The sequence below is a fragment of the Falco rusticolus genome, chromosome 6 (assembly GCF_015220075.1).
Source record: "Falco rusticolus isolate bFalRus1 chromosome 6, bFalRus1.pri, whole genome shotgun sequence".
In the NCBI taxonomy this organism is placed as follows: Eukaryota; Metazoa; Chordata; class Aves; order Falconiformes; family Falconidae; genus Falco; species Falco rusticolus.
The window spans coordinates 50,882,220-50,899,130 of NC_051192.1; positions in this window are offsets into that span (position 1 = coordinate 50,882,220).

The following is a 16,911-nucleotide window of genomic DNA, read 5'->3' on the forward strand; positions in this document are numbered from 1 at the left end:
GTCTTCACGGTTAGCTGCTGTCCCAGCCAAAATTGTAGGACATATTTAATATAATCTCACTGTATAATGTAATCAGAATGTCTGAGGGGTATCTTATGCTACTCTGATAGTCAACAATCAAGTGTGGTCAAGGACAGTCAAATTGTTTTATTGCACATAACTTGGCAAAGGCTAAGGAAAAACGTGTGTGTGTTTAATGCCTCAGGCTTTTATTACTTACCCAATAGGTGATGTTGAAAATGTACTTCCTTGCCTTCATGTCAAATGCAAAGTGAAATGAATGGCTTTAAAAATCATTAGCTGGAGAGAGGAGGAGAAAGAACAGCATTCCTCTGATGTTAGCCTGCAAATTGGCCTGAAGAGGACCTGAAGGCCAGCAGAGAAAGTCCTAGAAGACTCAGGAGAGCTGTAGAGGGTGATACTACAGGACACGTCAACTCATACACGACATCCCTGAGATTAGAGGACCGGCTCATGGAAGGGTTAGTAACCACACAACTTGAGAACAGACTCCTGCCCTGCAAGACTGCATACTATTTAAGACTAAACTTGCTTAGATAGCCATGCTGTAGAGGTATTCTAGATATCCTGCCCACCTCATTTAATCTTCCTTTAATGGAGAGAAGCCCACAGGAAACAACAGATTTGCATGATTCATGTATGAGAAAGAGAACAAACATTTGATTTGGGAGAGAAATAACAGGTTTGGGGAAATGCATTGCCATTCTATGGAATGGAAGTTTATTTCCAAAAATCATCATCAGATTATCAAAATAGATACAAGAAGCAAGTCAGAAGTAATTTTTCCCTTCAATTACAAAACACAGGATACCATGTTAGTAAAGTGAAACTGAAACAAGTGATTTAATCTTTATTGCGGTTCTGCTAGCATAATAGAAATAATGTTGAAATTAGATAGAATGTAAAAGTAATTACATATTGACCAATATCCTGCACTTTCAAAGCATTTATAAATGTTCTACTTCACGTATGTCAGGTGGCCATTCTGGGAGTGGTCAGAAGAATTCCTCTGACAACCCACAGCAACGTCTACAAGTTCGAGATTATCTTGTTGCTTTGAGATGGTAAGGAGTGTGAAGGGCCAGAGTACAACTACCCAAAGTATGATTCAAACAAGAGGTTGTAGCTGGTACGATACAGCTAATGCATTAGTGCCACACAGTCTCTGTCAACAGTGAACACACAACACTTGGTTTCCATTTCTATTGCAAAAGTCACAGAGCTGGTGCCCAGCCTCAGACAAGATTTGCCGTTGACTCGGTGTTCGTTGAAAAGGCAGAAATCCACCAGCTCAAACATGACCTGCAGAAACAACCTGGCTTTTCTAAAGACAATCTGGTCTGACACTAATGCCAACCCTGTGTATCTTGTAGAACTTGACAAGATCATGTTGAAGAGCAGAAAGTCTTTAATGCAGGATTTGGTGGAAGTGACCACTGACTTCAGAATGTACACAGATGTACAAGGTAGGTTGTCTAACTTCTGTCAGGAGATTTGCTCTGGAGGGATTCTGGAGTTATTTCTTCCACTGGGAAAAGACAGGAACACTGAAAGTAATTTGTAGTCCAATTAATTTTTTTTTTCTGGATTATCTCTGACTTTTATCATGAGCTTGACATCTTTCATATGGACTTCATAAATTTGCACCACACAGTTAAAGTTCTTTGAGGAGTTTAAAGCAGGATTGAAATACTCTAAAGGACTTTATAATGACACATTAGAAGCATCACAAATCCCTTGATAGCCTAAATGGATGGAAACATTCTAGCGTACAAATGAGTTAGAGATTAATTCATGGAACCTTGTGCAGGCTTGGGGAATTCTGTGTTGGAAATGGCTCTGCAGCACAAGCAGTCTTCTGGAAAGGAGAAATATTCTCTCTCATCTTCCCCTCAGTCCCCAGAATGAGTGTTTAGGGGAGGGAATCTTCCTTGATTACTGTCCTCCCCATTGCAGCCTTGTTATTGTCAAAGAGGTTGGAGAAGGTGAAGGACATCCTTCTGTGTACTGCTAGCTTTGGAGAATCAGAATCACAGAACGGTTTGGGTTGGAAGGGACCTTAAAGATCATCTAGTTCCATCCCCCCTGCCATGGGCAGGGACACCTTCCACTAGACCAGGTTGCTCAAATCCCCATCCAACCTGGCATTGAACATTTCCAAGGGATGGATCATCCAGAACTTCTCTGGGCAACTTGTTCCAATGTCTCACCACCCTCACAGTAAAGAATTTCTTCCTAATATCTAATCTAAGTCTATCTTCTTTCAGCTTAAAACCATTACCCCTTGTCCTATCATTACATGCCCTTGTAAAAAGTCCCTCCCCAGCTTTCTTGTAGGCTCACTTTAGCTACTGGCAGCCTGCTTTAAGGTCTCCCTGGAGCTTTCTCTTCTCCAGGCAGAACAACCCCAACTCTCTCAGCCTGTCTTCATAGGAGAGGTTGCTCCAGCTTTCTGATAATTTTTGTGGCCCTCCTGAAATCGGAACCTACGAAAGAGACAGGTTCACATTTGAAAGATTTTAGACTAAAAATAACTAAATGCAGCTGCCCATGGAAAGAGGGTTTAGGATCCCTCTTCTGCTAGAAGAAGCAACTAAATTGTCCCATGGCAGTGAGAGCTAGGAAAACTTGCTATATCTCAGAAGTCTAGTTGAAATGAGATCAGGACTTGGAAGCAAGTTCACATCTTATGTGGAAAGAATACAACTTGTAGTAAACAAGATATTGTTAGAATCAGAGTCTGTAAAAGGTGTCATTGCTGGAGAATCTTCAATTGTCCTCCACTCTTCAGTCATTTCTAAAAGATGGGACAGCAGAAAGACAGGGGATTCAGGGAGCATGCAGGCACCTCTTCTTCCTCCAAGTAGTCAGCAAAGGCTGGAACTGGTATTTCCCCTAGGTAATCATCTTTTTTTTTTTTTTTTTTTTTTTTTTTTTAATGTCTGTAGAATATATCTGTGAAATAACCCTTGCCTTTCCCAATATTTCCTTTGGTTGAGACAAAATATGTCCTTTTGTGGAGGCTACAGGTTGAGAAAGTCCATGTGCTTCTGCATGCTTGACATGTTATGACTGGTTCACTTTTCTGGTGGGTCAGCCCTGGCAAACAGCCAAACTCCCACCCAGCTGCTCACTCACGACCCCTCTCAGCAGGGCAAGGGGAGAAAATAGGGTGATAAAGCTTGTAGGTCATGATAAAGACAAAGAAATTGCTGACCAGTTACTGTTGCAGGCAGAAGCGACTCAACTTGGAGAAAGTTAATTTAATTTATTGCAAATTAAAATAGATTCTGGTAGTAAGACACGAAGATAGACAACACCCTTTCTCTCCTTCCTCCCAGGCCCAACCTCACTCTTTCACTCCAGACTCATGTACCTGCTCCCCAAGCAGTGCAGGGGGCACTTATGGTCACAACAAAGAGGTTCAGTGATTGCTTTCTCCTACTCCTTCCCTCCCACACTTTTTTTGGTGCTTTGATGGGGGCTCTCCTCACAGGCTGCAGTCCTTCAGGAAATATTTGCTGCTTCATGGGCTCTCCATGGGCTGCAGTTCCTTCAGGAATATCTGTTGCACCCTGGAGCTCCTCCTGTGACCTTGGTGTTCACTCTGTTGTTTCTCATTCCTTGTTCTCTCTCTCGCTGGTGCCCCCTCTCACGCTCTCTGTGATACCCTGTCACAGAGGCACCACCTGATGGACTCATCTATGTCCTGCAATGGGTCTGCTGGAGCCAGCTGGAGTCAGATGTGTCTGGCACTGGGCAGTTCCTGGTCTCTTCTCCCAGAACCCACCCCTGTAGCTCTGCCACTGCCAACAGCTTGCTGTGGACACCCAATACAACTTTGCTATTAGTAAAGCTAGCAAACGTTTGACTGTGTTTTCACTAGCAAGCTTTGGAAAAATGGACACTTTTGCTCACTGCACTGTGACTATTCAAGCCTTCTTTATGATAAATTGGTGAGCTTTTTGGTACTATTAACTAGGTCTACTTTTTTTACTGTCCTTTTCAATTCAAAACATGAAGCAACTCACTCAGTCTGCACCCTGCATCCACTGTATTCCAGGAGAGCTTTTGTTTGCCCTGGAGACATGGGGATTTGGGCAGAAGGCACACAGCTGGACTTCTTGGCACTCCTATCTGAAAGCACTCCCTGCTTTTCCTGCTAAAAACCCACAGAGCTTGTTCTTGAAAACAGTGTTGCACAAGCACTCTTGGGTGATTGTTATAGCTTCCTCATGAATATCACCTTCTGAGCATTAACTGTCTCCCCAGACTGTGCTGGTCCCCTCCTAAGAGTGGGAGAAAACCAGCAGGCAGCTGGTGAAAGAGCTGCTGGGAGGTGAGCTTAGGAGCTCCTGCCCTAGCATTCTATTTGTGAAGATTAAAGGTGCAAGTGTGTCAATCATCTTCTCTGTTAAGGTCTGAAAAGGCTGTCAGAGATCCGTATTTTTAGCTTTTCAGCAGATTATCTTTTTTATTTTTAGAGGTAACAATAGTTCTTAGGTTAAGAGGGAGACAAAAGCCTCATTAGTTTTGGAATTTCAAATGAACTCAATAAGGCATTGAGGAGATTTTTTTCCATAGGAACCTGAAAAGTTGCTTAAAAGATGTGAAAAACAAGGGAAAGCCTCCTGCTGAAGGGTCTCTGTGTTAATGATATACAAATATAAACATCTTAGCCTGCCACAAAGCAGCTTGGGAGCATGCTCTACCCCAGCCAGCGTGGCAGGAGCCCCTCTCTGCTGATGGTGGAGGTGGGTTCAGAGACCACAGCATTTCAGAGATGGAGGATTAGAAGAGCCAAGTGTTCCTGTTGAATCCTCTGCTCATGGAGAGGTTGAGTTAAAGGGCCACAACTGCAGGACTGTGCAGAGCACCCCTTACCAAGGGCTACATAACTTGGACAGAGATCTTGCAGGGTGGCGCAAGACCTCTGCTGCTCATGGTCCTCAGAGGTGTCACTGCAGGCAACAGCGTGGTCTCAGGCAGTCTCACATGTCCCACTCACAAACAAAAAAACGTAACTGTATTTCTAGTTTTGACAAAATCAAAACTTAATAAGAAGATGTAGGAATTTTTTGTTGCATTTTTCTTCCTTTTTCCCCAGTTAAGGCCTTGCTAAAGTGATATCATCTCCTAGCTCTCCACCAACCATCCTTCAGCTCTGTTTTTGCTGATTATCTCAGCTAGATTTTTGTTGGTCTTTTTGGTTGTTTATTTTGGACATGTAGGAGGTGTGGATATTGCTTGGGTTTTTTCCCCTCCAGGATATAATAAATTCAACCACTTTCTAGCAGATTATATCAGGAAACTGGATCTTCACCATGATGGTGTTTGGGAATTGGGAATCATTTTTTCTTTGAAGTAAAAGCCTTTGTGTTGAAGATATACTTACAACAAAGCTCATTATTGATGCATGATGCTCATCCAGCAGAGCCTGAGTGCACTGGTGAACCAAGTGACTGCTCCAAGCTAAAGCATTTCGGACAGAGAGGATCAGGCACCTTGGACTCCACTCAGGAACTCTGTATTCCCACATGGGATTTTGCCCTATTTCATCCTGCCCTTCCTGACAGGAGAATGCGTTTTGCAGGAGCTCCATCTGCTAGCTTTCCATCACTGATATACTGCTGAAATTTTCTTCCTTTGCACCTTCTGTAAATGTGAAAAAGAGAAAGAAAGGAAAGATAAAAAGCATATTGGAATTATACTGAGCACATTTCTTTTGAAACTCTAATCTGTAAAAATGAGTACATATAATTTTGCAGTTATAAATATGTGAAATAAACGCATTAGTTAGGAAGTTAGGCTTTCAAAAGTGCTAATTACAAACCAAATGAATTTTACAGTGTTTTAATGAGTACTTTTTCATATCATATTAATATCCATTAGCTATATTCATACTAGTAATGCTAATAATGTGCAAAGCCATTAGTTAGCTACAAAGTCAATAATGGATGATACTGATTCCAAGCCTCCACTGCACTAAAAGGTTCATACTGTTTTTGGTAGAGTGGGAAAGTTAACCTGAATTTTTATCTGGCTGTTGTAAATGAGGATGTTCACATCAGTCACACAGACAAATGTGGGGTCAGTTATTGAGGGGCTATGGACAAAAACAGGCATAGTGCTCCACCTCTGTCTTCTGGAAAGCAAAAGTTGGCTTCAAAGCCAATTACCCTGCCTCCTAAGGAGGGTTCTGAACATTTCTATTCATGGACTCTCTCTCACCTGCCTTGTAGACTCCTTCATTAGTGATTTCTCATTAAGAAGTTTCAGCAACACTTCTTAACTAAGGTGGTTTTAGAGATAACTCTGGAATATTTCTTTTGATAAGTTGTCTGAACTGATATTCAGACAGATTATCCTGTTATTCCTCCTTTGAAAACATTCATTCTTATTTTGCCAAATATAAGATCTAATCATTGTTTGGGTGATGGATTGAACCAGGAATGGGTATGTGGAGAAATTCTAGTGGAAGTTGCACTACATTTGCAGTCACATTTTAACTGCTTGCTTTAGGAAACATTTAAAAGCTTATTTGCAAGTAAAATATTTTATTATACTAATATCAGGAACATTTTATGCTACTAGTAAAATGTGTGCATTGTTTTAGAGACTGTTCTTGGATTGTAAAACTAACCATGTATCTTGTAAATCAACAGAGAGAAGAAGCCTCAGTGGTGGTCTCAGATATTAAGCATACAGATTTTAACAGTAATGTGTTCCTGTTTAATTTTTAATTTAACCACAACATCTATTCTGACTTAAGGCCTACAAAATGGAAGTATTGAAAACTTCTTTAATGCAGAATACACACATTTGACATCCTGCTTGGTATCTTTCATCTGCTTTATCTTCTTCTGCAGGGTGTTAACTTTTGGATTAAACTGCTCTTGTCTTAAAAATGGACTCTCAGTCCATGTGTTCATCATGAAATAGATCAAGCTCATTCTGGTGCTGATTGACTGTAATTAGATGCAAGACTGATGCATCCAGAAGAAACTGTTCCATGTATCTCATGTTTCTCTAGTATTACCTCTTCAATTTCTTTACCAGATCTGATTTTTCCCTAACAAAACAACCGATATCTATTGAGCAGGTGAGATTATTCTTTCAGTGAAAGATCCAGATGGGGTGCCCAGAGTGAATGTGGAAAAGACAGATGAAAATCAGTGCAGTGTAAGCACCAGCAGATATGGGTTTGGGGTAAAACTTTCTGTCTTCTTATTCTGACAGCAGGGGAAAGCCACAGCCAACAAGAAAATGGAGTGGAAGGTAACAGCACATGCTGCATCCTCTTCCTGTGATCCCAGTGCTCCTCTTTGATCACCTTCAGGGTATGACGTGAGAACTGACTGATGGTGAGACTTTCACTGAGAGGGGGGCTTTGGCGCCAGGAGGGCCTTTAAGGAAGACAAAAGCACTATGCAGCACAGTTAGAGAGTTGAAGCCCACTACAGCTCTGTGGAGGCTCAAGGTGTGATTCCTTGCCAAAGTGAACTAAATCAGAAGTAACTCCATTAGCAGGCAGATTAAAACCTGTGTGAAGGAGATCAGAAGTGGGCCCCATGTGGGAAAACACAAAGCACTTTAGATAATTGTGTGGAGAGCTGGGAGCAGAAAAAAGTAATATCCTACCTGACAGAAATCTTGATAACCTGGAAAACTAGGTGAAAGCTGAGAATGTAAACATCCTGTCTTGAAAACACAAAAACCCCAGACAATTTCTTGGCTTTTATGAAAGACTCGGTATCCTAATGAAATTAAATACTAAAGTAAACTTAACGTATCTGAACAGTGCTTGTGGGAATTCCCCGGGGAAGGAACAAGATTTATACAATCCTCCTCATGGCGCTGAGAAGGAGGGGACTGCAGGCTTGGGAAGTGAAACTGGAGGGATCAGATAGAAGGACAATAATGACTTTTTATTTCATCCTGTGATGCTAGTGACCTGGACTCAGAGGGAAGAATTTATTCCTGGAAAATGCACCTACAGAAGGAGCACAGGTATTCATCTCCTGCAGACCAAGGGAATACTTTGGAAACAGAAAGCAAGTTTCCTGGGGTTTAGATTCTAGAAACAAATTCTGTGGAAAAAAAGACCCTCCATCTGGGCTTAATCCATGGTACTGCCATTTGGGGACCAACTGTAATCTGTTTAGGCCCATATCCTGTGTTACAAGTACCAGAATCAAATGCTGACAGTACTCAGTAGTGTATAATTAAATTCTTACTCCCCATTGAAGTCATTGGCAAAACTTCCACTGACTTCAATAGTGCTGGATTAAGCTTTCACTGGATGTCATGAGAATTTGAAAAGCAAAATCGATCCAGCTTTTGCAAATGGTCCCTTGTCTTTAAAGTGGATCAAACCAAAACCATAACCTAAATAAAATCCCAACTTTACTGTGAATGAAATAAGGCTAAGGATTCATGTCATGTGCCCTGAATACTTTTCGGTAGATATGCAAAACTGAGTTACTTGGGGGACTACAATGATAATAAGAGTTGTGTAAATACCATGCAGCAGAAAATATTCCTTGGTTAGTCTGCTCTTCTTGGCACAATCCTTCTGGCAGAAATGTATACATTTATTTTGTTGTTGTAGCTCAAGAGCTCCTGGTGAGTAATTCCTGTTCTGCAGATGGTATATAATATAGATGATTCTTTAAGTCCAATTTCAGCTGTAGCACTGTGGTTTATCACAAAGTGTTTTGCTGTAGTCTAATGGCAGGAACTCTGAGAAGCCAGTTTCCAGTGTTAATTCTCAAATAAATCCAATTGCTTCATAGGTATATCCCTCACTATTAAGTTAGAATTTAGAAACAATGTAAAACAGGAGTGTCTGACTGCAGAGGAAGTTCTTCTCTTTCAAGCCCCATCTACACCATATGGGCGAAGCTTGCAGAAGTCTCTGAAACTGGTTACACTGCAGAGTTTTTGGGGGTTTTTTTGGACAAAATAAGTATCATTTCATCTTACTATAAAAAAAAAAAAACCACATAGCAAAACAAATTCACTAGAACAGACTACCCTTATGTAGAAACAGCAAACATATTCAGACCATTAATAAACTACAGCTAGAGGTGTGTGCAGTGAGTGACCTGAGTTTCCCTCAATGGTTTAGGGGATTATTCTGCACTCACTGGATAGATGTTTGTCAATAACTGCTATTCCCAGACTTCAGTGGCTTTGTCACAGCAGTGACCTCTTGTCCTTTCTGCAGTTCCCTTAGGATCAGAGGGAAATTCCTTACTTCCTACTAGGAAAGATGAAAGGTCTGTTTCTTCAGAGCAGCAACAGCTAGGAGAAACAGCTTACCTAATTAACAGAAGTCACTCCTGCTCTGGTGTTGTTGCTGCCCTGGGAGAGGACTAGGCTTTCCACTCTTACCAGTTGAACTATATCAGTAACACTCCATCCTTCAGTCCTGTCTTGAGCTGTCAGCATTTTTCTTTGGCTTCACTAGTGACATAATGGGCTAAGTAGGGCTCAGGCAGATACTGCATTTCTGTAGGGGCACCAGAATAGGACTGCAACTGCTGTGATCACTCACCAGCATGCTAGACCTGGGCTGCCCTTCTCTGGCTACGCGCTTTCTCTTCTGTCCCCTGCTGCCCCAGTATTCCCAGGTCTCCTCCCCTTGGACAAAAGGAGTTTTCTGCTTCTGTCTTGGCTACACCTCAGTCTCCTTTTGCCTTCTGCGCCTACCTTCCATGGGCCAAGGCTTCCTGATACACAACTACAGTGTGTGGATACAATTATGCTTTTCTGATGCTTCTCATAAACCAGTATCAGCTGTATTTTTTTCTCAGTGATTTTTGATTATACCTGAAGATTTGAAAACATGTATGCAGTCAAAATGTTTCTGCTTTCTGTGTTTTGCTTTCTGAGACATTTTATCCTTGCTTTTATTTCTATTACATTTCTGCAGTTCTCTGGCAGGTCTTTTTTCTTTTCCAGTGAGTGTGGGGATTTTATCTATCAGATTGTACTGGAGCAGAAAAGCTATCTTTCCAAATATTTATGGGAATAAAATAATAATGCTATTATTTACACTCTAGATTACCAGGATTATCTCATTGTATATATACAGATCCTCCAGATAGGCAGATTATGTGATCAGAAGGTTCTTAGTGGGCCCCAGGCTGAGAGTGCACATTAAAGCAGATCAAGCCTGCTTTAATTCATGTGCTGCTTTACTAATGCTCCTGCTCTTTCTCAGGAGAATTTCTGAAATATGTTATTGATTTGGGGCCCAGTGCAGTGCCCACTGAGGTGGATGGACAACCAATGACTTTGATGGACAATAAACTGGGCTGGCTTGAAGCAACAAGGTGTGAAGAAACACGTAATTCACTCTCCGGGGCTAGAGGCACCTCAGTCTTTCACCTACGCTGACAGACCTTGAGTATCTCACTCTTATTTTTTTTTTAACATTGTTAACAAATGCCTCTAGAATCTAGTGAGCATGTCTTTTTCTAGCTATGCACAAATCTGAGGTGTTTAAGGGAGCATAGGACAGGGCCAGCTGTGTCCCTTAGAGAATAGAAAGGAAGTGGAACAAATGCTTTGGCTGACTGAACAGTTTTCAGGCAGGCGATGGAACTTGCTCATAAAGTGGGTTTCCAGGAAGCTGACATCTCTTCATGGCTCAGCTAGCATGTAGCAGTTTGAGCAGTGAACAGAGGAAACCACCCTCCAAATACGCTTTGGCCATCAGCATTTTTTTTAAGAGACATGATTGCTTTTTGACTAGGATATGTGCTCTGAATCGCTTAAGCATTTTGAGAAACTTCCTTTATAGAGTTTGAAAACACAATAATGCAGAGATGAAAGACTCTTTAGAATTAATGATGGGGACAGAACTGAAGTGACATCAATGCTGAATTGCCACTATCTTAAAATTTTCTTTTCCGCTTACTGTGTATCTGAATGTGCCTGTGACTCCCAGTCTTCATTATGTCTGCTGGCAAATAATAGAGCTACAAGATGCCAAGAAACATGGAGTTTAGCAGTGGCGAGTGTTATGGGGTAGGAATGAGTTTCTGACATTGAGTTTGAAAAACGTAAAGTTAGGAGAGAAGTGGAAAGATCTTTTATGTAAGAATATAAAAGGATATGAAAATAGTGGGTGATAAAAGACAAGTAGATGAGAATAGGTGAATAGATAAGATGCTTCAGAAGAGGAGCAATAAGCATAGACACAACAGTTGAGGATAGGAAGTCCTGTGGATGGGGAAAAAAAATTGCTTCACCACATAAACAGGGTAGAAGACTTGAGTTTAAAATTCAAGGTTAGGAAATAATTGGAAAATTGTGGCAGCTGAGAATAAGTGACAGTAGGATGAGTTCAGTACCAGTATTTTGAAAAGCTAGGCTTTAGTGATTTCACTGGGTAACATTCCTTTCCTCACTCCTCCTGTTTCACGGGAAGGAGGGTAATTATCATTTATTTCTATTTAAAATGTAACTATGCTATGTGTGAGATGAAAATCAGAAGTGGTCACATGTGGCCCAAAGCCCACCGCAGTATAGGATCCTAAGGCAAATCCTCTACTTGTTGGGCCTCTAATATTATGCTCTGACAACAATATGCCGTAGCAATCTAATCATCCCTTGGACCCGGTGACTGGCCCAGTGGCCGTGCCAAACTTTTCAGTTTAATTTGTTTTCCCCTGAACACCAGCTTTTAGTGTAGGTATAATGTTCTGAAGCAGAGGTGCACTTGTGTGACTACATCTGCAGTGCAAAAACACAGCCTTCCAAAATAGCTTGTGTATGTCCTTTTGGTGGTCTGCTTAATGTCGTGACCCAAATAAAAGGAATGTACCTTCCAAAAATATTATCAGGAGGCAGACATCAGTGTGCTCTCCCAAGGGCAAAGCTGAGAAGCAGAAGAGTACTGTCAAGCAAGACCCTTCTTTTTGTTTTTAATTTAAGGAAGACTGGTTTGGTTAAGCTTGGGCTGGATGGCTTTCAAATGCAAATCCTCCAGGCTACTTTAGGCGAACTTGATATCATCTTTGAGTCAGACTAGACTCTTAAAATGCAGCAGGACCAAAAAAGGACTTGTGATTAAGGAGACTGCACATCCTTGGTGTCCTGGAAGCATGCCAGGGTATGAGATGATATTTCAGTCCTTTGCATTCCTAAGAATGTCCTTTTGTCCCACAAAAGGCTGACATCTTCCTGTGTCATAACAAAACGATGAGCCAGGGAGGGAGGTGTCTGTCTGATGAAGCAGTCTAGAGACCAGCTAGCAGGCTCCTGGTAGGCTGACTGACTGTTGCTTTTCTGGGCTCTGAAGTGAAGGGGTGTCGGGCTTTGATGCTAATTCCTGTCCTCCGGCTGCCCCCTGTTGGCTGATTCACCTGGTCTGCGATGGACTCGGTGTCCCCCACGACCTACAGTACTTGTAAGGGCTAGACACAAAGGAAAAAGATGTTCGAGGGAAGTCACCACGTGACAAAATCGTGGTTTTGTGTCTCCTTTAATGTGACACAAGAGCCGTTTATTTCTCTCTCTTGCCAAACTCTGTATGGTTTAAATTTGAAAGGGTGATGCCCATACACTTAAACTTTTGGGATGTTGTGCTGGAGGCTGACAGCTATTTTCATTTCTGGTTAGACTTCCATTTCTGGTTCATATTTTCTTTCAGCGGCTTTCTTGCACACAAAACCTCCCATGCCAAAATAATTGCTAACTTTATAAGCACAAAGTAGCTATATCTGCTAAAAAATCAGCCTTGTATGAAGTAACTGCATCCAAAACTCCAGATAGGTAAATTATTCTCATTTAAGTTAAGCATATAGAAATGTGAATGCCAGAAGGTCTGCCCTCAGCTATTCAACTACAAGTTGCACTGCAGCGAGTGGGAACTCCAGCTAGCTTACTGAGGACAGAATTGAAGCATTTCTTCTGTAAAGTAGCTGGGAAAGATATGTAATTTTTCTGTCACCGTAACTTATCTCCCCATAGATCCTTCTTTAGAAGGACACGAGTACTCTTCTCCGTGACTACAGGGCCATCTAGCTCAATATACTGGGCTGACAGGGCTAGCAGCAGATGCTTAGAAAAAGCACAGCACACATACAGCATGATCTTTCCTTTGGTGCATCCAGGAGCAACCATTTTTGAGACTTATTATACAGAGGTTGCATAAGGGCTGTCACATTTACAGCCACTGATGAATTAACTCGTTGTCTAAAGGTTATTGTGTTGCTAATGCATATTCATGTGTAGTCCTGCTAACTTTGTGAAGTCTATGCAGTGATAGATTCTTGTCTCTACCATTTTTTTACTAATATATCATAAGAGATGCAGTGAACTAATGTTCCATTCTGGAGAGATTTCCACTTCTGTTTTCACAGCTAGGATCCTCGCATGCTCCCCATCTTCATTGTCATGGTGTGTGGCCAATTCACACCCAGAAAATGCCAGCTGGCCTACCTCACAAGGCAGCTGTGTGCAGCTGTCTTTTCAAGAGATGCCAGGTGTTCAGTCAATTGAAAAGCTGTCCAGAATTTTGTTAGCTATGGGCAAAACCAGTATTCCATGAGTCCATGAAGCAGGGAAATACATGGAATGACTGTCTTGTTTTGGCCCTTCAAACATGCAGCAGGAGCAGGAATAACCGCCTTCATAGCTCCATGCCACAGGATTACAGATGTCAGGGTGTCTATAGCCATGACCATAGTAACTTAGAAGTCAACCCTACCAGCCTTATCTTCTGTGACCACATTACAAGGTCTGGAAGTCAGAACTGTTTTTCAAGCTCAGTTAGATTCCTGTGGACAGCAGCAATGCAAGTTGCAGAAATTTCCCAGGCCTCCAGTTTAAGGTGATTGTGAGGTAAAAGGGATCCAAGAGCAAAAAGTCAAAGACAAAGCAACAATGAGGGTCCAGGGTGGAAGGAGGTAAGAAGGGAAGTTGTGCTACATAGGAAGAAGAGCCAAGTAAGGACCTCCAACAACTCAAGCTGTGAGAAAGAGCATTTCCTTTTATCAGAAGATGTATAGGAGGCCAAGAGGAACGGGATAAACAACAGTGCTACGATACATTTTCCCATGGGAAGAACAGCCCTGCTTAGTAAGCATTCTAGGAGTCCCCTTTGCGGCTGTGCACGTATGTTCTGCCCTTCACCCCAAGATAGTGGAAGGCCAGATAATCTGATCTACCAATTGATAGCGATGTGAATACTCTTCAGCAACTGTTGACTGCAAAAGACAAAGATCATGGTGTAAGGCAGAACTACTCTTTTGAGACAGGGAGTGGATAGAAATAGGATTTGAGGCCTATGTCCAGCAAAGGTAATGGAAAAAAATCATGCACGCTAGCTATGAGCATGGATTCTTTCTGTCCAACATGTGCCAGTTTGCTGCATTCACAGATGGTGTATCAAGGGAGCCCCAATGGCCGGTTACAGCAATTCCTGCACTAATGTGAACAGAGCTTTTGATTTCATGGTTTGAAATAAAATGACCCAAATATAATTACACAAGCTTATTAATTTATTTGTTATGGGTCGGTAACCCTTCATAGTCTATAGCACCATTTACAAGAAGGGCCAGGGGGATTAAAGCTTGAATTTAGCAGAGTCAGATTCCTATATGGAAATTGGAAGAAACGAAGCACTAAATTGCGTGTTTTATGATGATATCTTATTAAGGAACAATTAATGCCCAACTTTGAAAGCACCAAATTCATTCTGAATGGAAGCAGTATAAAAAGAACAGCCTCATGAAGGTTTGAACCGAATGATGTATACACTGGTTATGCTCATCTATTCAGTCCTGGAAACATGGATAGATCTTGAAAGTTGCCAGTGCAGGACAGCTGTTTGTGGCCTATGTAACATGGACTTTCTGTCTGCACAGGGAATTTCTACAGTGGTGCTGGTAGCATTGCTGCAGATTTAGTAAAGTCAGGGAACTATGTAAAGTATGGCAACCCATGTTCCTCCTGATGACATCTGATGATTTGTCCTCAGGGTTCCAGGAATCTTTCAGATTTCAGTATACAGAGGTATTAAGATTCTTCTACAAAGTGAAAAGGAGGTTGTTGGATCAGAGTTCTTCCATTCCCCGTGCATTAGGCTGTTATACTATGAGATGTGTGCATTGAGTGCATGTCTATGGTCTAAATACACTCAACGATTTGGGGGCTTAAACAAAACAAAGAGGCTGTCCCACCCAGCTTCAGACAGAGCAGAGCTAAGTGAGTCAGGCATTTGGTCTGTCCAGTCAGATGTTGCCAAACACCTGTGGGGTCTTTGTTGACAGTCTCAGGGAGTTATTATTTCTGTGTGCCAGAGTAGAGAAGCCACTTGATCCATGCGTAGATGTTACAATATGTTTTTCTGGCATGCAAACGGTAGCATGACAGGTGCGGACCTTAACATTTAAACCTAGAGGTAGTCAAGACCTTCACATACAGCACCTCACAAGAGGACAAAAATTGACCATTGTGGACTTGATTTGAGCCCAAGACCCAGAAGCAAGGAACCTGCATGCTGACTCAAACTCCCCAAATTACCTCTTAGGGTGTTTTATCTTACTTGGCAATACAAAACCTTACCTTGTGTTTCTTCCTTGCAAACTGTCTTGGTGAGTGTCATTCAAATTCAAGGGAAAAGCTGTTCAGCAGGGATAAAAATTAAACCTCATTCATTTTTTTCTCCCTAGTGTTTTCCTACTGAGTTCATGAGCAGGATGCATAAAATGGCTATGTCAGTGTCAATAGCAGAGCCCATGAGTAGAGTTTCAGCTCAAAAGGCTTTTATGCCTCAGTGACAATCTGGTGGCCTCCATAACATAGGCCTGCTCATAAGCTAAATATTAGATAACATGGCTAAGTGTCTTTCCTCAGAAGTGGGAGCTATGAAGTTGAACCCTTTTAGGTGAAGAAGATCTCAACCTGGACCCTGTTTCCTGGGTTACTGTCCTAAGGTGATGGGAAGGGAGTATGCCTGAGGTGAGATAATGTTTCAATTTCTTTTCCAGAGTTTGTACTAGATTCTTTTGTGGAGTTACATACAGCCAGTGGGAGATGGCAACTTTTGAACTACAGCAGAAGCATGATTATTTATAGAATTTTTCCTGCCATATGCTGTAATTAAGAAAAACCTGGATAATGGTGATGTGTCTAGCCTTTTGATGGAGAAAAGCCTTGCTGTTAAATTAAATGACTGTTCAATTTTTTTTTTTAGAGGATCTGAACTATTACACACATGGCGGCAATGCTTTTTCTAAATTGGAGTAAAGATGATGCATTTGTCTAGGGCAATAAAAATGAATCCTGCAGGTGATTATTTTATTGGAATTCATAGAAGCTTATTATAGAAATGTAAAAAGGAATCAGGGCATCACTTCAGAAGGAGAGAAAAAAACTGACCCTAACCTTCTCTTAGCACTGAAATGAAACCTAAAGTTATTCCAAATTAATTTTATAGAAGGAGTCTTATCAGGTCTCTACTCATGCTTGACATTTTGCCAAGTTCTTTCCATCCTGGTGATTTTCTCACAGGATACAATGAAATTTAGCCTTCATAAGTTGCTTAGGATCTCCTCCAAAATCCCAACTCATAATATTAGGACCTGCTTTCCTCATTCTGAAGATCTTGTTGCTGAACCCTGATCTTTTGTCAGTCTCTAGCTGTGGTCTGCCTACCATTGCATCAAAATGCCACACCTTCCAGGGCAGCTAGGGTGCTGAAGACACTTCAGTATCAACAGGCACAGCAAGCAATAAGTTTATTGAAGGTGGTTGATAAAGCGCACCTAGAGAAATGTGAAGACATCTTTACACCTCAGTGACTTATGTGCAATATAGAACTATAGAATAGAATCATTTAGGTAGGAAAAGACCCTTATGATCATCGAGTCC